At 42.6% G+C, this 23,672-nt stretch overlaps 1 long non-coding RNA gene across 1 annotated transcript; it reads left to right on the plus strand.

Moving 5' to 3' along the window:
* The first annotated feature begins 18,035 nt into the window (after positions 1-18,035).
* LOC103627119 (uncharacterized) lies at positions 18,036-18,655 on the plus strand. Its single transcript, XR_553393.2, has 2 exons — positions 18,036-18,152; positions 18,241-18,655. It is a non-coding gene; the product is annotated as an uncharacterized lncRNA (long non-coding RNA).
* The last annotated feature ends 5,017 nt before the right edge of the window (positions 18,656-23,672 follow it).

The following is a 23,672-nucleotide window of genomic DNA, read 5'->3' on the forward strand; positions in this document are numbered from 1 at the left end:
ATTATTGTAGTCGATTGAGAAGGGCATAAATGTAATTTTGCGCAGATTGAATCCTGTGCCTATAAATAGGTGAACAGTGTCCCGACACTGTTCACACGCTCCTGTAATCACGCATTGGGCATTTGCTTTTGCGCCACGCTGGTACTGTTGCTTACCTTCAAGCCAAAGGTACATTTGTAATTTGTTATTATTTCTATAATAATGAAATAGAAATGAATTAATAATAATAATCAGATGCTTATATTATTTTTCATATTTTATGTAAATCCTTCTTCGTTATTTGTTGTGTTTATGAAGATATGTCCTTCATAACCTTCGTCCGGAATTCATTATATCCCAAAGGAGATAATGCTTCGAAGGACGAAGGACTTTAACATTTAACAATTTCTGTGTTGCCTTATTCTTAATTCATAGTTGTTAAGAACAAGTCCCCAACATTGGCGCCCACCTCCGGTGAACTCACATCCACTTGCTGAGCTGATGACTTCGTTCAAAGCTGGAGTTGCTTCGGCTCCAAAGCTTGTGCTCCCGATAACAGGCGGTTCATGCTCAGAGCCGGCTAACAAGAAACATAAGAAGGAGGCACAGAGAAGAGTACAACATGTAGGGGTACAAGGACCCTTCATCAAGTCAAGATGGTATCACATCCCGATTACCTTCTCTCAAGAGGATCTTCAGCTCAAGGATTACCCACACAATGATGCTATGGTTATCTCTTGTGTGATCAAAGGGTTTCTGGTCCACAATGTTTTGGTTGATACAGGTAGTGCAGCGGATATTATATTTGCTAAGGCCTTCAGATAGATGCAAGAGCCCGAAGACAAGATCCATGATGCCACACATCCCCTTTGTGGCTTCGGAGGAAGGCAGATTATAGCACTTGGCAAGATCACAATGCCAGTAACCTTTGAATTTATCAACAACACAAGGACTGAACAAGTTGTGTTTGATATTGTTGACATGGAATACCCTTACAATGCAATCATTGGTCGTGGTACTCTCAATGCTTTTGAAGCAATTCTTCATCCAGCATATCTTTGCATGAAGATACCTTCGGACCAAGGGCCCATTGCTATTCATGGAAGTCAGGAAGCTGCCAGAAGGGCCGAAGGAAACTGGACAGACTCAAAAGCAATCCATAACATAGATAGAGCTGAAGCTTGTGAGCAATACAAGTACAGAAGGGAGAAAGCTGCTTCGGCCGATCAGCCGAAGCCCATGCTCTTATGTGATAACATAGCAGAGCAGAAGGTGCTATTGGGATCTCAACTATCTGAGGAACAGGAGAAAACCTTGATAAGGTTTCTGTTCAACAACAAAGATGTTTTTGCATGGTTAGCTAATGATCTTTGCGGAGTCAACAGGGATGTTATTGAACACTCGCTCAATGTTGATCCATCCTTTAGACCCAGAAAGCAGAGGCTTCGGAAGATGTCTGACGACAAGGCCGAAGGTGCTCGCAATGAAGTGAAAAGACTCCTCAGCGCCGGAGTCATCAGAGAAGTAAAATACCCAGAATGGCTAGCCAACACTGTTATGGTAAAAAAGGCCAATGGCAAATGGAGGATGTGTATTGATTTTACTGATCTCAACAAGGCTTGTCCGAAAGATGAGTTTCCATTACCAAGGATAGATTCCCTAGTTGATGCAGCAGCTTCATCAGAGCTTATGAGTCTGTTGGATTGTTATTCAGGCTATCATAAAATTTGGATGAAGAAGGAGGATGAGCCAAAAACCAACTTCATAACTCCTAGCGGAACATATTGTTACCTTCGGATGCCTGAGGGGCTCAAGAATGCTGGAGGAAGCTTCAGCAGAATGACAGCGAAGGTTCTTCATTCTCAGATAGGCAGAAATGTGCTAACTTATGTTGATGATATCATTGTAAAAAGCACGAAGCAAGAAAATCACATCGCTGATCTGCAGGAGACTTTCGCTAATTTTAGACAGGCCGGTCTAAAGCTGAATCCAGAAAAGTGTGTTTTCGGAGTAAAGAAGGGGAAATTCCTTGGTTGCCTAGTTTCAACAAAAGTGATTGAGGCTAATCCAAATAAAATCGAAGCTATTCTTCGAATGGAACCACCAAGCACAAAGAAGGGGGCTCAGCGACTGACGGGAAGACTTGCATCTCTGAACCGATTCATATCCAGATCAGCAGAGAGAAATCTACCATTTTTTGAAGTGCTGAAGTCAGCCGAAGTTTTTCAATGGGGACCAGTTCAGCAGAAAGCCTTTGACGAGCTGAAGCAGTATTTGATAGACCTAACGACATTAACTCCACCAATGCCAGGGGCTCCTCTGTTGTTATATGTGGCAGCTTCGCACTCAGCGGTAAGTGCGGCACTTGTCCAAGAGAAGCTTGACGGGCAAGTCAAAAAGCAAGCCCCAATATACTTCGTCTCCGAAGTTCTTAGTTTATCAAAGAAAAATTATACAGAGTTGGAGAAGGTGTTGTATGCTGTTTTGATGGCTTCCAGGAAGCTTCGGCATTATTTTCAAGCATACAATATAATTGTCCCTTCCTCACAACCATTGAAGGATATTATGAGAAATAGAGAAGCTACTGGAAGGGTTGGAAAATGGGCCGCAGAACTCAATGAGTTTTGCATTGATTATGTGCATAGATCTTCGATTCAGTCCCAGGCGTTAGCAGACTTTATTGCTGACTGGACGCCAGGGGCTCAGGAAGAAGAAGCGAGCAAAGATGCCAAAGCTTGGACAGTATTCTACGATGGTTCTTGGGGAACCTTCGGGGCAGCTGCAGCTGCCGTTTTAATTGCACCTTCAAAAGCTAGAACATGCTACGCAGTGAAACTTGATTTTAGTTGTACAAATAATATCGCTGAATACGAGGCTTTGCTTTTGGGTCTTCGGAAGTTGAAAGCAATGGGGATAAGAAGGGCGGTCCTAAAAACCGATTCCCAAGTTATTTCTGGCCATGTTGACAAAAGTTGCAAAGCAAGAGATCCGAAGCTTGAAAAATACCTGGATACAGTTTGAAGACTTGAAGCCTCCTTCGAAGGGTTCTCTGTTAAGAATATTCCACGAGGAGAAAATGAACATGCTGATCTGCTAGCCAAGTCAGCGGCACAGGGGCTGCCATTACCTTCGGAAGTTTTCTTTGAAACAATAAAAGCACCTTCGGTTGATCTTCTTGAAAGAGCAGTGCTCAATATATCTCCTGTTTATAGCAAAGATTGGAGAACGGAGATCATGTCTTTTCTTCAGGGCAATTTCCTTTCAGATGACGAAGCTTATCAAAAGAGAATAATGGCAAGAGCTCGTCCATATGTAATGATAGAAGGGGAGTTATACAAGCATGGAGTCTGTTCTCCATTTCTCAAATGTCTATCCAGAACCGAAGGTATAGAGCTGATGAAAGAAATACATGCAGGCCTGTGTGGATCTCACATCGGATCCAGGCCTTTATTGGGTAAGGTTTTTCGTCAAGGATTCTATTGGCCGAAGGCAGCTTCGGATGCAGCAGAATTAGTTCAAAAATGCGAAGGTTGTCAAAAATGTGCAAGAGACCAAAAACAACCTTCGTCTCTAACTCAATTAATACAGCCCACTTGGCCATTGCAAAGATGGGTGTTGGAACTTGCTCTCCGGCGCAAGTTGATCCAACGGGGGAGTGTAGTAACGTAAATAGGGTTTTCGCACGAGATGGCAATAGCTCTGTTAATCTAGCCTCTCAAGGGCACTGTGCGGGGGTATTTATAGGTATCTAAGTGCCCAGCGTCCCGTGTTAAGGACGCATGTGCCCTCAGACACCTAGGTTATCCCCGGAATATTCCCATAAAGCGGGGTTACAGACCGTAATTACAAGGAGGCCTTTACAAATTAGGCCCGTAACACGCAACGGCCACGCAGGGCCTGTTACAATGGACCGGATCACACGCGGGCCTCCATTCTGGACGAGGTCGTAAGATGAGACGACCTCGTCACAGGTCTTCGTCCGGTGGCGTATGAGACGAAGGGTAAGTCTGCCCGTTGTCTTGTCACCGTTGGTGCAGCGAGTACGGCGAAGGGTGACGTCTTCGTCTTCGCCCCAACAATGGGGCCTTGATTTGCTAGGCCACTTCCACCAGCACAAGGGAACTTAAGATATGTTGTAGTGGCAGTGGAATATTTTTCTAAATGGATTGAGGCAAAGCCTTTAGCCACAATAACTTCGGTTACTGTTCAAAAGTTTTTCTGGCAAAATATTATCTGTCGCTTCGGAGTGCCGAAGGCCATTACTGTGGACAATGGAACGCAGTTTGATTCCGAAGCTTTCAGAGAATTTTGTGAACAAATTGGCACGAAGATCCATTTTGCATCAGTTCGGCATCCGGAGTCAAATGGACTTGTTGAAAGGGCTAATGGCATCATAATGACAGGAATAATGAAGTTAATCTTCAATCAGCCCAAGGGGAAGTGGCCGGACGAATTAATTAAAGTGGTGTCGAGCCACAACACAACAATATCAAGGTCAACGGGTTTAACACCATTCAAATTGCTGTTTGGTGACGAAGCAATAACCCCAGAAGAAGCTAAAGCGGGATCAATAAGAACAATGGCTTCGGCAGAAGACGAAGCTGATTATTCTGTGGCAAAAGATGCTATAGAAGGGATCAGGCTTCAAGCTGTAGAGAATATCAACAAATATCAAGCCGAAACAATAAAATGGCATGATAGAAAGGTTCGGCTAAAAAATATTAAGCCAGGACACTTGGTACTTCGTAGAGTCGCCAACCCAGACACAGTAGGCAAGCTACAGCTAAAGTGGGAAGGACCTTTTCTGGTAGTATCTTCGTCAAGACCTGGTTCCTACAGATTGAAGGATATGGATGGCAACGACATTCCTAGATCATGGAATGCGGATGAGCTTCGGCGATATTATGTCTAGATTGATGTAATTTTTTCTATTCTTTCCTATAGCACCCTTTTCCTTTCCAAAGGGGGAGAAAGGTTTTTGATGGGGCTATAGCATGTAATTTCTCTTTTTTCTTATTTCAGCTCTATAAGAGCAATATCCCCCAAAAAATATAAATGTAAAAGCTGAGAATGCACCATCGAGTGCAAAGAAAAAAGAAAAAAGAAAACAAAGAGAAGCTCAAAAGTCGTCCCTAAGGGGATGCAGAGCACGACGAAGTTACAAAAAACCGTTCCTAAGGGAGCGCAGTGTAAGTTTTCTGCTCAAAAGTCGTTCCTAAGGGAATGCAGAGCTTACAGCGAAAAGTCAACGCTGATTCCGCCGAAGTAAAAGGCGAAGAAGCTCCTAAGGGAGGCTTACAGCGAAAAGTCAACACTGATTCCGCCGAAGTAAAAGGCGAAGAAGCTCCTAATGGAGGCTTACAGTGAAAAGTCAGCGCTGATACACCAAAAAATAAGCGGTGAAGCCGAAAAATAAACGGCAAAGATTTGATATTATGATTTCATATGTGTCTTCAAACATTCATTTGCACGATACATTAAATCATACATTTGCATTCATAAACATTCACTTAGACATACATAGGATCATCATCAGCATAACATACAAACTTGCTTTGGCTTCGAAAAAGAAGGCTTCGGAAAAAAGGCAATCTTATGCTTCGCTGTGTACGTAAAGAAGGGAAGGTGTTTTTCGCCTATGGCTCAAAAGTATTAATTTCATCCACACCAAAGCATTTCATGGAAGGAAAATGAATATTATATTAGAAAGTTAAGTTCAATTACATCATACTTTATACAAGTTATCACAGGAGTTTTTTGAACTATTTCTACAAGACTACTCGAGCTTCGACAACATCTCTGGAGCTTCTTCCTTCTATTTTGCAGCTTCAGCTTCGGCTTGGTCAACCTGTATGTAAGTATTATTAGCTGAATTCAAAGTTCAAAGGAAAAGGTAATCATAAGGTATAGTATTGTTACCAGCTTAAGGTGATCTCGGGCTTCGTCACCAGCTTTCTCTCGCCCACCCTTCGTCCATATCACCTTTATAAATTTATTCGCAATGCTTCGGGCGAGGTTAGGAATATCATCCAAAATTGCTGGTGATAGGCTAAAATTGGGTCTGTTGATAATTTTTCCATGCTCACAGCCAGATTTCAGGAACGCAGCAGCGGTGCCCCGAGAAGCTACCAGGGCACAAAAGTCGTCGTGTCCAGCAATAACATCATCGAGGTCATCAATCTCACCTTCGATGTGTTCGAAGGCTCCTGGCAGATCTTCAACCAAAGGAATAAATTCTTCACTACTGGCCCCGACTGAATAAAACATCTTCTTCAGTCGTTGAACACATTGATTGCTGAATTTCAAGCATTTGTTTTGAAGGTCCATCAATGATTTTTTTCAAAGCTAAACCATTCTGGATTTCAGTCTCAAGTTTTCCATTAAGCTTCAGCTTTTCTTGTTCAGAACCGAGAAGCTTTGTATTCAGTTCTGTTATTTTAGCTTCGGCTTCTGACAGTAAACCTTCAGTTGTCTGGAGTTCGAACTCTTTCTTCTCAAAGGCAGCTGTTTGATCTTTTATTTTATTTTCTAAGCTTTCAATTATAACCTCATGCTTTTTGTCTTCTAAATCCTGTTGCATCCTCAAAGCTTTGCTCAATAGCATACTATGTACACGAATAACCTTCGTTAGAAAACATTCTTTTTATGAAAATAAAAAGTTAGAGGGAGATTGTTTACCTTGAAATTGGAATAAAACAAACTACCGATGATGTGTTGTCGTCGGTAGCGGCTAATATCGGCTTCGAGCTTCGGGAAACCGATACTCTTTGATAGAGTACCGATAACCTTTGCTCCGGTCTGATCTCGGATGCAGCCTAGCTTCTCATCATCAACACCTCCGAAAAGAGAAGTGCCCCTGGTCGGTAGCCTCAGGAAATGGCATATTCTTTCAATTCTTCTTTTTCGGCTCTTGTTAATTCTTGACCAACCAAGTTTTGAAAATTGAAAATTTCATCTTCTAGTGTTTCTTTGGCAATTTCTTTCTATTTCTCGGCCTCTGGGGCCGAAGCCTCTTCGGTGGCCCCAACATCTTCTTCTGCGGCCATGTCTAGCAGAATTTTATCTATATCAAGAGCCACACTTTCCAAATTAATATCTTCGATGGCTCCAACAGCTTCTTCTGCGGCCTCCGAAGGTGCAGCTGAAGGAAACGGGTGACGCCTAAGAGGGGGGGGTGAATTAGGACTTCTAAAACTTTTACTAAACTTGGCCACAATTAAATCCCTAGAGCAAAACCTATGCAAGAATCAAAACTAGAATGTGCAAACTAGGTTTTGTCTAGGTGTTGCTATCTCTACCGCAAAGGCTAAGTTTCAATCTACACTAAATAAGTATGACAACAAGATTGAAACTTAAATGCTTAATATAAATGCGGAATGTAAAGAGCTAAGTAGAGAAGCAAACTCTCGTGGATGACGCCGGTATTTTTACCGAGGTATCCGGAACCGCGCAAGGTCCCGACTAATCCTCGTTGGTGCCCCTACGCAAAGGGAAGCCCACGCGAGGGCCAAGCACCTCGGTCGAGTAACTCCGTAGAGAGCCGCGGGCCTTCTCCACGCGCAAGTGGTGCTCCGCTTCCGGCTCCTCTCGGATGCTCCCCGCCGTCTCCACTATCGAGCTTCCGGCCGAAACGCCGCGGGCCTCGTTCCCTCCGGTACACGGTGGCGGCCGTGACACAAACACGGTTGTCACGGTCTCGCAAGACTCTCGCCCCACTCGGTACAATTACAACGGCTCGCGCAAGAGCCGAGGGGTTGTGAGGTTTATCTAAACTCACTCAACTAACTAGGATTCACCTAGAGCAAGCGCTAAAGCGGTCTAACTAACCTAAGCACTTCGCAAAGCACCTACGCTAATCACCGAGTGATTCTATTAAGCACTTGGGTGTTTGAGCACTTGGAAATATGCACTATGTGTATTGGAATGTTGCTTGGGCTCTCACACTTGAGAATGGCCGGTTGGGGTGTTATTTATAGCCTCCACACCCTCAACTAGCCGTTGGACAGAAAGCAGCAGCTTTCTGTCGTCGGGTGCACCGGACAGTCCGGTGCACCACCGGACACTGAACAGTAGATGTCCGGTGCGCCTATGTCAGCCGACCGTTGGCGTCTGTAGCAGTCGACCGTTGGATCCGACCGTTGGATTCGACCGTTGCCGTCTGCCCGTTGGCACACCGGACAGTCCGGTGCACACCGGACAGTCCGGTGCTACAGCCCGAGAGCGCCTACCTGCGGCCTCTCTGCGCAGACCGTCCGGTTGTCCCACCGGACAGTCTGGTGCACACCGGACAGGTACTGTGCACTGTCCGGTGCGCCACCAGGCGCTGGCTGACAGCCCTCTTCTCAGGTTTCTTTGCTGATTTCTATGGGCTTCTTTTGTTCTTGAGTCTTGGACTTCTATGCATCTTTTTATGTCTTCATTTGAGGTGTTGCATCCTCATTGCCTTGGTCCAATCCTCTTCGCATCCTGTGAACTACAAACACAAACACTAGAAACCTTATTAGTTCACGGATTGTGTTGTTCATCAAACACCAAAACTCAATTAGCCAAAAGGCCCGGGGTCCATTTTCCTTACAATCTCCCCCTTTTTGGTGATTGATGACAACACAACCAAAGCAAGCAAATAATACAAGTATTTGAATTAAAAAGTGCAATCTACTTGCTAGAATGCATGATTGTCCCCACAATGTGACATTATGGACTTAAGCCTCCCCCTAACTCCATAATTCACTTACTTCCTATTTTTGGACCAAATAACCAAAACCACTTGAAAAGTCATTTGTAGATATAAAATTTTAAATTGGTGGTGTTTGGTGTTTGATATAGTTTTCATTGCTTTGGCCCCTAAACTTCTCCCCCTTTGGCATCAACCACCGAAAAGGAAGACATTAAAAACATGTAGGAAGTAAATAAAAGCTTGCCCTCAGCAAATGATATCACTAGAAGTATATTAAATTAAGCCAAGAATGATACCACTTGTAGATCATGAAAGATACCATGAGTAGGAGTTCCTCAAAAGATTATTTCTCCTAAATGAGTATTCTCCTTTGGAAAGAGTTTTTCTCCCCCTTTAGAGATGAAGAAATACTCCCCTTGACAGAGATCCTCTACTTAGGAAAAAGCATGTGAAAGTTAGAGGTGCAAGACATGATTTGAAAAGACTAACTTCCCTTATGCATAGGTAACAGAATATGAGTTAACTGCTTATGCATTTTTAGCAACATGGAAGCATATGATATGAAATATAGTCTAATCAAATATTGGAGAAGACATGTAAATGATACTGAATGTAGTCTCAAAAGATACCAATTGAAGATCAATGGCGAGCTTGAGAGACATGAGAGTTCTTGGAGATTTTGCAGTGGAAGATTGTTGTCTTTCTCCGGGGACTTCATTTTCCTTACAATGAGACTATCACATGAAATAGACTTGAAAAGGTGTTAGTCTCAAAGTGTTAGATTATAGAGTAACCTCCCCCTAAAGGTGTGCATACAAGTTTTGAATACTTGTAGGAGACATGCACTCTGATTTGATATCAAGAGGGGCAACTTATCCATAATCCTAACTTTGGCACATATAAGTTAGATGATACACTTGTAGGAATCAAAAATTTTCAAATTATGCATCATTTATTATGGAGTGATATAAAAGCTATGTGCCGTGCTCTAACTAAACATTTTAAGCCATGTAGGTTTGCTTAAGTATATGAATTCAAAAACTAGCAATCCTACCATATGATTTACCTAGTATGCATGGTTTTGAACAAAAGTACATAACAAATGTAATACTAGGCAAGAAAGGTAAACTAGATAAAAGATAAATAGATACGCATATCTAAAAACGAGGAATACACTAAAACTAGTTACCTTAGTCATGGGTGGGAAATTTGGGTCTAAAATTTTCACTAACCCACTTGGCAATAAACTTGATCCAATATGATGTATCCCATGATATACATCCCTAATTTAGCCAAGTCTCCAAATTTCCCGAGGACCTTTGGTCCACTCACTTCCCTTTCGGGATCCAAACCTTCTTGGTGCTTTTCATGGTTGAAATTATCTCTTTTGGCACCCAGATGCGTTTGGCCCCCTTTCCTTTGTTGGCTTGCTTGTTGGCCTTGATTGCTATCACCTTTCCATTCTTCTTCTTCTTGATCAAATATGGTGTAGCGTCCTTTTTGTTCACCTTTTTGATGTAGGTGCTGGAGATTTTGCTTGTCGGCTTTTGCTTGAGCTTTTGCCTTTGTTTATCCCCGGTCATCGCCTTGCATTGGAAAGACTTGTGGCCTTCCATGTGGCATAGCCTACAAATCACAGTTTCTCCCTCCATAGGCTTGTTCACTCCCGCAGTGGTGTTATCCTGTGGAGGTTGGATTTGTTTGGCTTTGCCTTTCTTGTCATACAAAGCCTTGCCAAGGCGAGCCACTTCTTGCTTTAATTGTTCATTTTCCTTTGCAACCTCATCCGTACATGTCTCTACAACAATATTCTCAACAACGACTTGGTTGCAGGGGTTAGAATCATCAATTAAATCAAAGCAGGAAGTAGAAGCATCTTTCTTAATAATTTCAGGAATTTCAACTAAAGATGCTGCTGGGGTGCTACCAATGTTTTCTAGCTTAGTAGTTAGCTCATTATTGTGTATGCTAAGAATTTCCATTTTCTCTAGCAAATTTTCAATAGCTTCTTGGGAGCTAGCTAACTTAGCCTTAAGTTTTTCATTCCTTTTAATAAGGCTATCATCGGTAGCAGTGGATGGAGCACTAGACTCTAATAGCTCAATTTTAGTTGATAGCTCACTATTTAAGTTTGCAAAAGTTTCAAATTTTTCTAGCAAACCTTTGTAATCATTTTGAGAGCTAACCAACTTATTTTTCAAAGTTTTAAGTTGAGCTTTTTGCTTAGTGCAAACATCCTGGAAAAAATTTACGGCTTCCGCAAGCTCTTCTAGAGAGGCCTTTCCCTCACTTTCATCATCACTACTACTTTCATCACTAGAGGATGGAATGCTTTTGTTACCTCTTGCCATAAGGCATTTGTGTGATGACCGTGATGATCGTGACGAGGACCGGTGGCTGCGCGTCCTTGGAGGTTCATCTTCACTTGAAGAGTCATCCCAAGTTCTAACACTTGTGAGCGCCTTGCCTTTGCTTCTCTCCTTTTTGGGTTTGGCCATATTTGGACAGTTGTCCCTGAAGTGGCCCTTCTCCCCACATGCGAAGCATCCTCTCTTCCTTTGCTTTTTCCTGTCAATGTTAAAGAGAAGATCCTCGACCTGCAGGGGCACACCCATTAGATTAATCTTGCGGATCATCCCCATTACCTTTCCGACGCGTCGGATCGTTTCTTCGTCCTCGGAGGATGATGTGCATGGTTGATTATCTTCATCATCATCACTTTCTTCTTCTTCCTCTTCTTCACTTGAGGTACTTGGAGTAGGAGCCTTCTTTTTGCCTTTCCTTTCATCACATGCAAAGGCATATGGTCTTGAGGAAGTTGGCTCCTCTCCCCGACTCATTTTTCGCGACATCTCAAAGGCCGCGATTTTCCCAATCACAATGGTCGGGGTCATGTTGCTCAAGTCCTCCATGTTGTGAAGGATGGTGATGATGCTCCCATATCTTTGTTGTGGTAGCAGGGAGATAATCTTCCTCACAATGTCCGCATCACTTAGCTTATTAATGCCAATAGAGTTGAGCTCATTGATTATTAGATTCAAACGAGAATACATGTCTCTAACAAGCTCATCATCTTTCATAGCAAAAGAATTGTACTCATTTAAGACTAGGCAATGTTTTTGCTCACGGACATTGGATGTGCCGTCATGGAGCTCATGCAATTTTAGCCAAATCTCATTAGCAGTTTTCAAGGTAAATACTTGATTAAAAATATCCATGCTAAGAGATTCATACAAGCAATTTTTGGCTCTAGCATTTAAATGAATTTCTTTTTCCTCACTCGTGGTGGGTTTCTCGGGATTCTTGAGGGGTTTCATCCCGTCACGAGTGACTCTCCAAACACCTAGATCAACGGCCTCTAGGTAACAGGCCATTCTAGCACTATAATATGGGAAGTTAGTGCCGTCGAAGTGTGGAGGCCTATGGGTATCCATCCCTTCCTCTAAAAAGCGTCGGCTCTTTTAGCGGTGAAGCTAAAAAGTTTCAAATGAGCCAAACCAGGCTCCGATACCAATTGAAGGAAACGGGTGACGCCTAAGAGGGGGGGTGAATTAGGACTTCTAAAACTTTTACTAAACTTGGCCACAATTAAATCCCTAGAGCAAAACCTATGCAAGAATCAAAACTAGAATGTGCAAACTAGGTTTTGTCTAGGTGTTGCTATCTCTACCGCAAAGGCTAAGTTTCAATCTACACTAAATAAGTATGACAACAAGATTGAAACTTAAATGCTTAATATAAATGCGGAATGTAAAGAGCTAAGTAGAGAAGCAAACTCTCGTGGATGACGCCGGTATTTTTACCGAGGTATCCGGAACCGCGCAAGGTCCCGACTAATCCTCGTTGGTGCCCCTACGCAAAGGGAAGCCCACGCGAGGGCCAAGCACCTCGGTCGAGTAACTCCGTAGAGAGCCGCGGGCCTTCTCCACGCGCAAGTGGTGCTCCGCTTCCGGCTCCTCTCGGACGCTCCCCGCCGTCTCCACTATCGAGCTTCCGGCCGAAACGCCGCGGGCCTCGTTCCCTCCGGTACACGGTGGCGGCCGTGACACAAACACGGTTGTCACGGTCTCGCAAGACTCTCGCCCCACTCGGTACAATTACAACGGCTCGCGCAAGAGCCGAGGGGTTGTGAGGTTTATCTAAACTCACTCAACTAACTAGGATTCACCTAGAGCAAGCGCTAAAGCGGTCTAACTAACCTAAGCACTTCGCAAAGCACCTACGCTAATCACCGAGTGATTCTATTAAGCACTTGGGTGTTTGAGCACTTGGAAATATGCACTATGTGTATTGGAATGTTGCTTGGGCTCTCACACTTGAGAATGGCCGGTTGGGGTGTTATTTATAGCCTCCACACCCTCAACTAGCCGTTGGACAGAAAGCAGCAGCTTTCTGTCGTCGGGTGCACCGGACAGTCCGGTGCACCACCGGACACTGAACAGTAGATGTCCGGTGCGCCTATGTCAGCCGACCGTTGGCGTCTGTAGCAGTCGACCGTTGGATCCGACCGTTGGATTCGACCGTTGCCGTCTGCCCGTTGGCACACCGGACAGTCCGGTGCACACCGGACAGTCCGGTGCTACAGCCCGAGAGCGCCTACCTGCGGCCTCTCTGCGCAGACCGTCCGGTTGTCCCACCGGACAGTCCGGTGCACACCGGACAGGTACTGTGCACTGTCCGGTGCGCCACCAGGCGCTGGCTGACAGCCCTCTTCTCAGGTTTCTTTGCTGATTTCTATGGGCTTCTTTTGTTCTTGAGTCTTGGACTTCTATGCATCTTTTTATGTCTTCATTTGAGGTGTTGCATCCTCATTGCCTTGGTCCAATCCTCTTCGCATCCTGTGAACTACAAACACAAACACTAGAAACCTTATTAGTTCACGGATTGTGTTGTTCATCAAACACCAAAACTCAATTAGCCAAAAGGCCCGGGGTCCATTTTCCTTACAGCAGCTTCGGTGGCTGTTACGCTTTCAATAACAGGCGTCTTCGGAGCTGAAGCCTTTGGCGGTGTTGTTTCAATCACTTTTGTCACAGTAACAATCCTTTGCCTCTTTGGCCTAGGTGCCTTTGTTTCTGTGGGCTCCTTTTCCTTATGAAAAAGCTTCGTCAGATGAAGCCCCAATGGACTTAGTTTGACAGGCAAAGTTTCAGTCATTACCTTTAGGATTTCCTCTATTTCAGCATCAGAAGATGTCTCAAAAGTCTTCTCTTCTTCATCAATTGATTTTTGCTCTGGGATCGAGTCCTTTCTTTTCTTCGAAGCTAATACTTTCGCTTCAGACTTTTGTTTCTTCTTCTTTGATTGATCTTCGTTGTCTTTGTTCAAAGCGCCAGCCACTCTTTTTCTTTTCTGCCCTTCGGCACCCTTGTCCAGTCGCTCATAATCAGGATATTCAAAGCCTATAGCATCCAGCACTCTGTTTAGCCTTCGTTTCGGACAGGTGCCGAAGGCTGCTGTCATCAATTGATCTTCTTTTTTAGAATAATTCCCAAGAATTTCGGTGCACATTACTTCGATTGTTTCCAGCCATTCTTGGCAGGGTGCTTTGAAATGTTTCTTGAACTTGTAGTGGTAAGGCAACCGAATAAGCTCCCCTTTCTTCTTCTCCCCTTCCAGTTTCGGTATTTCCCATTCCTTCATAGTAGGAAATACTCTGAAGGCCAGAAATTCCTGCACTAAGTATCTAGTGCCAATATGATCTGCAATTACTCGAAATTCAGCCAAAGCAATCTGGCTCGGGCTCCCCCGTATCATGTTGCATGGGGGTCTTGTTTCTCCGAAGGTCAGTTCTAATGGACTCTGGACCAATTTATCTTCATCTTCGTCAACTTTGACATAAAACCATTCAGATTTCCACCCTGCTGGCCATTTGCTTCGGTAGCTAATCACTGGGAACTTTGTAGTTTTGCGGTAAGCAAAGTTGTAGCAGCCAAAATTTTCATGCAAACCATCCGCCCTAGCCTTTGTTTGGTAGTGCAGTTCGTGTACTCGGCAGAAACCTTCGGAGAATGGTTCCACCCCCTGGCTTCGAAGGGGCCAGATATAAACACTCAGCCTAACGATAGCATTAGGCGTCAGTTGATGAAGGTAGATCCCATATTTCTTCAACACACCAGCAATCATCTTGTTCAGAGGAAATCTTAAACCAGCTTTAAAAAGACTTTTGAAAACCACCACTTCATTTTTTCCCGGCTTCGGGATAGTTTCCTCTCCACCAAAACGAATTAATTCCTTTTTTGCTTCGCTAAGATAGCCCAACTTCACCATCTTAGGAAAATCAGCTTCAGAGATGCTGGACTTTCCGAAGTCCAGGTGGCTAGGTTTGCTCGGCACTGCGCTACTGTAGTCATCTTCGGAATCAGTTTCTTCAACAGCAGCCCGTTCTGTTTCGGCAGCAGGGATGTCTTCGGCAGCAGGGATGTCTTTGGCAGCACGCATGTCCTCCGGTGTTACCAACCCAGAGCGCTTCATTGCTTCCGAAATAGGAATAGTGTCAGCAGCTTCGGTCTCGTCTCCCTCACGATCGACCCTTGCAGTAGAGCGAACTCTGGCCATTTGATTATGATTTACTCGAAATTTTTGGTGTTGGCTTTTTTGTCTTTTCCGAAGCTCTTGCTCTTGTGCCGAAGCAGATTCACAAGTAAGGATTCGTTTGAGCACGATGATCAAGCTTCGGCTATGACTAAAAATTTGGCAGCAAAACAGTACAATAGCAATGAATGTTGTGGTAACTTCACACCTACCCGTCTGTTTATATAGTGTTGCATGTGGGAAGGTGAATCGGCAAGGTCTCCAGCACCGAACAAACAGTCACCCGCACTCACTGAACGGTGGGCCACTGGGTCCGGGAAGGTGGATCGCTGGCACGCGCGTAATTGGTGCAAGATGGGGCGCCTTCGCCCCAACAATGGGGCGTATGAGCGAAGGGTGACGTCTTCGCCTTCACCCCAACAATGGGGCCTTGATTTGCTAGGCCCACTTCCACCAGCACAAGGGAACTTAAGATATGTTGTAGTGGCAGTGGAATATTTTTCTAAATGGATTGAGGCAAAGCCTTTAGCCACAATAAATGTAATTTTGCGCAGATTGCATCCTATGCCTATAAATAGGTGAAGAGTGTCCCGACACTGTTCACACGCTCCTGTAATCACGCATTGGGCATTTGCTTTTGCGCCACGCTGGTACTGTTGCTTACCTTCAAGCCGAAGGTACATTTGTAATTTGTTATTATTTCTATAATAATGAAATAGAAATGAATTAATAATAATAATCAGATGCTTATATTATTTTTCATATTTTATGTAAATCCTTCTTCGTTATTTGTTGTGTTTATGAAGATATGTCCTTCATAACCTTCGTCCGGAATTCATTATATCTCAAAGGAGATAATGCTTCGAAGGACGAAGGACTTTAACGTTTAACAATTTCTGTGTTGCCTTGTTCTTAATTCATAGCTGTTAAGAACAAGTCCCCAACATGAGGGATCAGAAAAGGTGAATATATCCCATGAAGGAACATTAGTACTTGAAGAGTTTATTAAAAACTACAAGAACATAAAGGACAAATAAGGCAAACACAATTAGCTTCAAGATGATCTTATTAAGCACCTATGGCAAAATCATCTGGACCTCTACAAATGATTATGAGTATTTTATTTTATTATTGCTTGTAATAATTGGGAAATGATTGTATTCCCATATTTGCATGAAGCAATAAGATACTAAACTTGTAATAATTGGGATTACACTACACAATCATATTCAATGACTATCTACATAGCTTCATGCATAAACAGATAAGCATTGAGTTTTAAGAAGCTGTTCAACCTTTGTCTCTGGTGCATCTGACAAAGGTACCAAACACACCTCAGGAACAGACTGCTCTTCGGCCATTTCTAATTAAAAACGCATTTTTGAACTGGCTAAGGCTGGTTTGAAGGTGGAAAAACGCTCGAAGCAAGCTTCGAAGGCAGATCAGGCTTTAGTAGCAACAAGTGCAAACAGAAAATGTTGTGTCAATGTCCCTGGGCATCGTTTCCTTTTATATCGGCAAATTTTTGAATTTAACCGTTGTACACACTGAAACCTGGACTTCATAACGAGCTTCGGGAAGGTGTTATTCGGCCTTCGGTGTAAGGCCTCCTAATTTTGCTTTTTGTGATCTAAGCTCATTACGAACAAACCAACTCATTCTGTAATGGACTACTGTTGGGGGCCTGCCTTGTCGAAGGTTCTCAAAACACCTACACTTCGGCATAATCAAATACTTTTTCGATATACAATGGAGACTGGACGAAGCTGGTTTTCGACCGAAGCAACGTGTAAAGAAGTTTCGCCTCTACGCACAAGCAGTGAAGGCATGAACCGAAGTCAGTAGCTTTGGCGATACAGAAAATCTTCGAGCGCAAGCTAGCAAAGGAGAAGTACAAGATTTACACAGCAAGAAAGAAAGGAAAAAAGACAGCTATGTCCATGTATCATTTGTAAATCATGTGTGTAAACCCTATGGACATGTATGTAATTTTCTACGAAGTTGTCCAGCTTACTTATAAATAGGTGAACAGTGCCACACATGAAGTACCTTTCGAGGGCCATAGCCTCGTGTTTCTTAGCTTTCGAAGAACCTTCATGCCACCTTGTATTAAGGAGCCGAATATATGCTTGTAAACTCATTTGATATAAAGGAAGATGGAATAAAAAATGCTAAGGCACACGAGATAAGTTTCATATTGTGCTATACATTGTTGTTTCATTTTATATTGTTTCATTCATATCTCTTTTCAAAGACCTTCATCCTTCGCGGTGTTAAATAAAAGGACGAAGGCCCGCATATTTAACTTGTTTGCCTTGAATTTCGATATATTTCGGGGATTGGAATCAAGTATCCAACAACATATATCATATATTATGTATAATAATCATTTAAAACACAACATAATGGTCATTTGAAAGCACATATATTACACATAATAATCATTACACACCAAGAACATATGATTTTTTTTGTGCCTCGTGTCAACTGTCGAGGCTGCAAAAATTTATTCATATATTTTCGGCGGCTAGTGACCGCCGAAAATTAATTGTGCCACCGGAAGTATTCTCAGACGACAGGTAGATCATAATTACTAACTAAAAATAAAACATACTAGTTTAGACCGAAGTCAATTTTCTACAGTAAAAACTGCAGCTGCTTAACATATATATATACTTGCGTGGTGACACTCTCTAGCCTAAGAAAGAAATAATTGCATCCGGCCTGTTTGCATCTATCTTGGCTAGTTATCAATTTGGTGCTATCATATCTGTATCTTCGGGATATATAATATAATAAATGACATAAGCCCGTAGCATATATCTTATACGTGTGCTCGATCGATTATTCATCGACAAATCGCTTCTCATACATTGAGGAGAGATGAATGCCAAGAGGCTGACGCCGGTTCTGCTCGCCGTTCTATTGCCATGCCTATGCCTTATGTTCGTTGCAAACTGTAGTGCGTTCATGTTTACTTCACCCATATCACTCGTTTTGTACTTTTTTTGAGAGGAAATTCGTGATGCGATGAAGTGCAGCAACTGCAGGCGACGTGGGCATACCGGCGGCGGCTGGCGGTCTCCGGCGGCTACCGGACGGAGAGAAGAGCAACAAGATACACATCATACTGTGTGTGAAGTCCCATTGCTACGGTCCCGTCAAGACATGTTACTGCTGCAACACACTCGTTAATGTAACGTGCTACACAGATCAGCAATACTGCTGGAGCGTGTGTCCCAGTAGACTCCAAGGGATGATCCCTGCACCCGCGCCAGCGCCATTGCCATCGCCAACGGGTCGTCGCGGCAGGTTCTCTCGAGCCTCGACTTCTCCGACGAGTAACAACAATTCGTGAAATTATGTCATGCCTGACAGCGTGAGCGTAGGATGATGATATATATGCAGCAACTTTAATTTATATGCAACAATAATGGACGGGAACATTTTTGGGATTCAGATTCAGAGCTTGTTTCAATTAAGGATCTATTGCGATCTTAGGCTAGCTTGTTTAGCAGGCTGTACGTTAGTCCTCACTCCTCAAGGTGGTCTTTAGAAAAATAAATCCTAGCGGTACAAATTATCAAAAAAAAGGAGAGAGAGTACAAAATATACTGCTGTCAATTTGTTAGACGCTAATAGTAACAGATAAGAATAATTATTGGCTCCAATTCACTACAGAAAACACATAAATCTTAAGCCGTCCGACGTAGCTTATTTCCGATGGTTTGCACGTAATTTCCAACGACATAGCTTATTACTAAGATATCGGTCATTTAGTGAGTCAGTCATTCTAAAAAAACAAACATTACAGAAAGGATGTGAATAAATTCAGTTATTCTTCATTTTAGCTTCAGTCATTCATGAGAATAGTTGAGATAGGAGTCATTTGGTGATTCAGTCATTTAAAAAACAAACATTACAGAAACTCGGTAGACCTACAGTCGATTGAGGAATCAAATATACCCAACTTACAAGTTGTGCATCACAAACTCAGTAGATTCGCAAGTATGAGCGGAACTTCAAAAGCAAAACGAACTCTTCCCATCACCCATGGGCTTGTCCTCCTACACAAGCATATGTCGCCTCAGGGTCAATCGGTTGGCTCCTCTAGTTGCAGTCCTAAACGTGACGCTCAACCATCTACTCACCCTATGTCACCTAGAAAAAGTACAATACATAATTATACACCACAAAGGTGATGAAACTAGATGCTAGAATATAGAAACCTCACTAACCGACCGGTGGCCATCTAAGTACACAACTCAGCATTATGAGGATTAGAACCCTTGTGACCTACCACATAAACTTCCACATTCATTGGCGTAGTACCATTGCAAGCTTCCTGCACACACAAGTTATAATTACATGCTTTTATTTACTTTGAAGTTATGATATAATATAGCTTCTTTGCCATAGGGTTATTTCTACCTGTTTTGGTGATTAAGTGTCCAACACACCACATTGGACTAACTACTTTAATGCGAGTATGACGTATGAGCACAGGTTAAAGTAAAGGCAAATTGAAGGAACTAAATCCAAATGAGCAAATCAGGAGGCTAAAAGTGCAACTTTTGGGTAAAACAACATAAAGATGAGGTTTAAGTGTTTAAATAAGTTGCACATACCCTATTCTATGTTTCTAGCACCTTTGTTTGGCTACTAACTCATTTTTGTAAGAAAAGTGCATTTTGGACTTGGTATTGTGGGCATATTGCAAATCCTAGAGAAACTATGAGAAGAGGTATGGTTCCCACACTTAGTCAATTGGATTAGATACTAATAATGTTTATTTAAGTTGTAGGTAACCCTCCAAAATAGCCGAAAAGATTGAAGGACTTATGCTCAAAAGTGCATAAGTTGTGTTGGTCTAGGTCTCACCAGACCAGGTCTATGGGGAGCCTGGACTTAGGCGCCAGACAGGCTGGCGCACCGGACCACCTCCGTATGTGAACAATGTGTTCTCGAGAATTTAATTATAAACTTCACCGGACTACTACTATTCATGGTACGGTGTGCCACCGAACCGTCTCCAATGATCGGACGTCGACGGGCCAACGACTAGCTGATGTGGCCCCCGATCCGGAGGCACACCGAATCGGTCTAGTGCCACACAGCTAAGGAAACCTACCAGGCAGATCCCATACTAGGGGTGCATGGACCCAGTCTGGTGGTGCATCAGACTGGTCTGGTGCGCCCGCAAGAAACCCCTAGGCGCCTTCATTCAGCACCCAAGTACTCCAAGAGAACAACAACACTTCGACACTACAGCAAAGCATTCTAGTAATTTAGTGAGATCCGAGTGACATTTCTGAGCTGTTCTTGCATCTTTGTGACTCTATGCTCTCATGATCTTCTCTCTCTCTCTCTCTCTCTCGTGTGTGTGTGTGTATTTCTAAGATTTTTCTCTTGTGTGTCTACTCTTTTCCCTCCCTTACTCTATGTTGTAAATCTGATCTTTTGTAAGGCTACAGGAATCTTTTGTAAGGCTGCAAGAGACTCCAGCTTATGAAGGTTCCTTGCAAACAGGGACATATTGATATAAGGAAGAACTATGGTACTCAAATTTGATCTTTGGATCACTTGAGAGGGGTTGGGTGTAACCTTTGTCCAGAAGAGGACATGACAACGTGGATGTAGGCTTGGCCGAACCATGAGATAAAAATCGCTTGTCTCACTTGTCCATTTTCTCTCTATTCGCTTGTGATATTGCTCTTAGTATAATTCACATCTTGGAAGAGCAATCAAGAGAAGGGAACTTTTGTCTCCTTTTCTTGTTCAAACTTGGTTTAAATTGCGCTAACTCTAATAATCTAGATCAAGTTTGTGTTTTAAATTGATTTTTGCAAGATCACCTATTTACCCCCTCTAGGTACTCTTAGGTTTCCCCTACTCTTTTTAGAAATACCTCAAAACTCAGGTCAAGTCCACCACTTGCACAAGGCATTGTAACCATCTGATCAAGCAGCCATCCACAAAATAGATATTTACACAAAGATCAACCGTTTGATGTGATGTACCAAAAAGAGAAATGAGCAACGAACTTCTTTATTTGAAGGTATTTCTCCTCGGTCAGGTAAATTGATGACCACTTTGTTTTGGTTTTGAGTTTAGATCAAACATCAACAAACTTTATGTACCATTTCTTGTATGCTTGAATCCGGGTATAGTACATTACATCCACAAGAATATCATTCGCATTATAGTGAAACACAAAACATGTGTCAAGGTTACGAGGCCCATCTTCAAGTGACCTATAACGTTTTTCGCAAAAAGGAGTGTTATACAAAAAAAGTTGTCTTAATAGTGAAATTAGCATAAAGAGTTTAAGAAAGAATAATCATAGTAAAAATGAATACTAGATTAAGGCTTGTGTATTGCTAAACTCTCTACTAACACCATAACTATAATGATCTCAAGTGGTGGCAGGGACGCACTTAGCAAAGTTACAACACTAGGACAATGGAGACGGACGAGGTTACCTAATACACCATTCACCTGCCTATAGTGTCCTCTGCTCGTCAAAGATTCATCGATCGAAGTCCTGCAAGCATAATATACTTGAGAAATACATTTATAAGTTGCAATAACAAAAAATCAAAGAGCCACTCACTTTCCACTCAGCTTAATCAAAATCCTAGAAGTCGGTAGAAGCTCTAGAGGAGGTCTGACCTAATGCAGTTGTCTTTGCCTCTTTGGACGTGTTGATTTAGACCCTCCAGCATCGGATCATGTTAGCGAGGTCTTGCACTCTCCGCACCAGATGTGCAACCTGTTACCCACTAATGGCAAGCCACAATCCACTAAGGGTTTATTTGGTTCAGCTTTTTGAACAAACTTCTACTTTGAAAAACTGAACCAAAGAGTTCAGCTTTTCTGCAACTACTTTTAAAAAAGTATCTTTTGTAGTACAAATAGAAAGCGCTTTGAACCCTACTTTTGTTGCTTATCCAAGTATGTTATAATAATAAACAAATGTGTCAAGTAGAAACTAAAATATGATTAAAAGTAATTAAGTGTTATAATAACTGGAATAAAAAATATTTTTAATAAAAATATTAAATAATGGAATTGTAAAATTGAGTTATTTGTAAATATTTGGAACACAAATGTGAAATTAATTTTTAATAGATATATTGATTAACAGATATAGTTAAAGAAAGCACATATAAACAATATACAATTTGTTTACAGTGGACAACTCATATTAGTTTGAACCAAATGACTTTCACCGTCTTTCTCCCAGCACATAGCTCACAACAACTCTTTTATAGCTCACATATGAACCAAACGTAAAGACCGACACGACAAAAAATCGAGGAACTTTCAACAGCTAGAGTAATTTTCGGCGCCTAAGAAGGGCCACCAAGAATTAACTTATTCTGCCTCTTCCCCCTGACTATCCATTTCCTCTCTTACATCAGTTTGTTCACAACACCTTCGTTGCCTCCGGCTGCTCCTGGTGGCGCTATAGTCATCTATGTTTCATTTATATCTTCTTTTATCTGGAGAGCTTGCCATTTTCTCGGTGGCCACCTCCCTAGACGGTGTGCTGAAGATAACATCCATAATTCCTGCCATATGCCTAGCTTTCTTCGGTGTCTTCAGAGTTGCCCTCTGTACCGCGTTTATCGCTAGAGGCACCAAGTTAGTGTGTGAACATACCTTAAGCGCCAATCGACCTAAAAGCCGGCTAGGCTTTACATCGAAAATAACTTTTGTTATGTAAAATCATGTGAATGCTCACGTGACTTGTGAATGATGCGTATGATGACTTTTGGGCACAACTTGGAAGGATCAACAAAAGAGTGTGTGATAATATCCTGTGAACATATCTGGTGCAACCATGTGTACATACAAAGAGTGGGGATGAAACACTAAATAATAATCTATATCTATACTATATTTAAAGCACCAGTTTCAACGGTCATCCCGCGTTATTTTTTTTACAAATAATCTCTCACAGCTATTTCAAATTAATCCGGTCTATAGATGGCCAAACGACGGCCCGGCACGAGCCAGACGCCCGCGGGCCACAACTCTGGCCCAGGCACGTCATGCCGGCCTGCTGACTGTGCCGGGCCAGCCCGTCGGCCCATTTGATTAAATCAGCGTAAAATGTTAAAAAATAATGTAAGGATGGGAGTTCAAACTCATGCCCTGATAGAAGGGCGGGAGACACTAGGTGAAGCTGTTTAACCAGTAGAACATCATGCTCAAATTTTTTTATGTTGAATATAAATTGTATATATATATATGTTTTTTGTAAAATAAAAAAATCGTGTCGGGCCAGGCCAGCACTACGGGCCAAGACTACAGCCCAAGCACGACACGACGTTCTTAGCTCTTGCAAGTATTAGGTCGTTTCTAATACCACATTGGCGCAATGGACTCCATAGTGTTTGAGGTTGCTAAATTAGATGGAGCAACAATGATTTGTCACACTAACAGTAAAATGAAAGGTTATTTGTTGATTTTAAAC

The sequence above is a fragment of the Zea mays genome, chromosome 5 (assembly GCF_902167145.1).
Source record: "Zea mays cultivar B73 chromosome 5, Zm-B73-REFERENCE-NAM-5.0, whole genome shotgun sequence".
NCBI classification, from domain to species: domain Eukaryota; kingdom Viridiplantae; phylum Streptophyta; class Magnoliopsida; order Poales; family Poaceae; genus Zea; species Zea mays.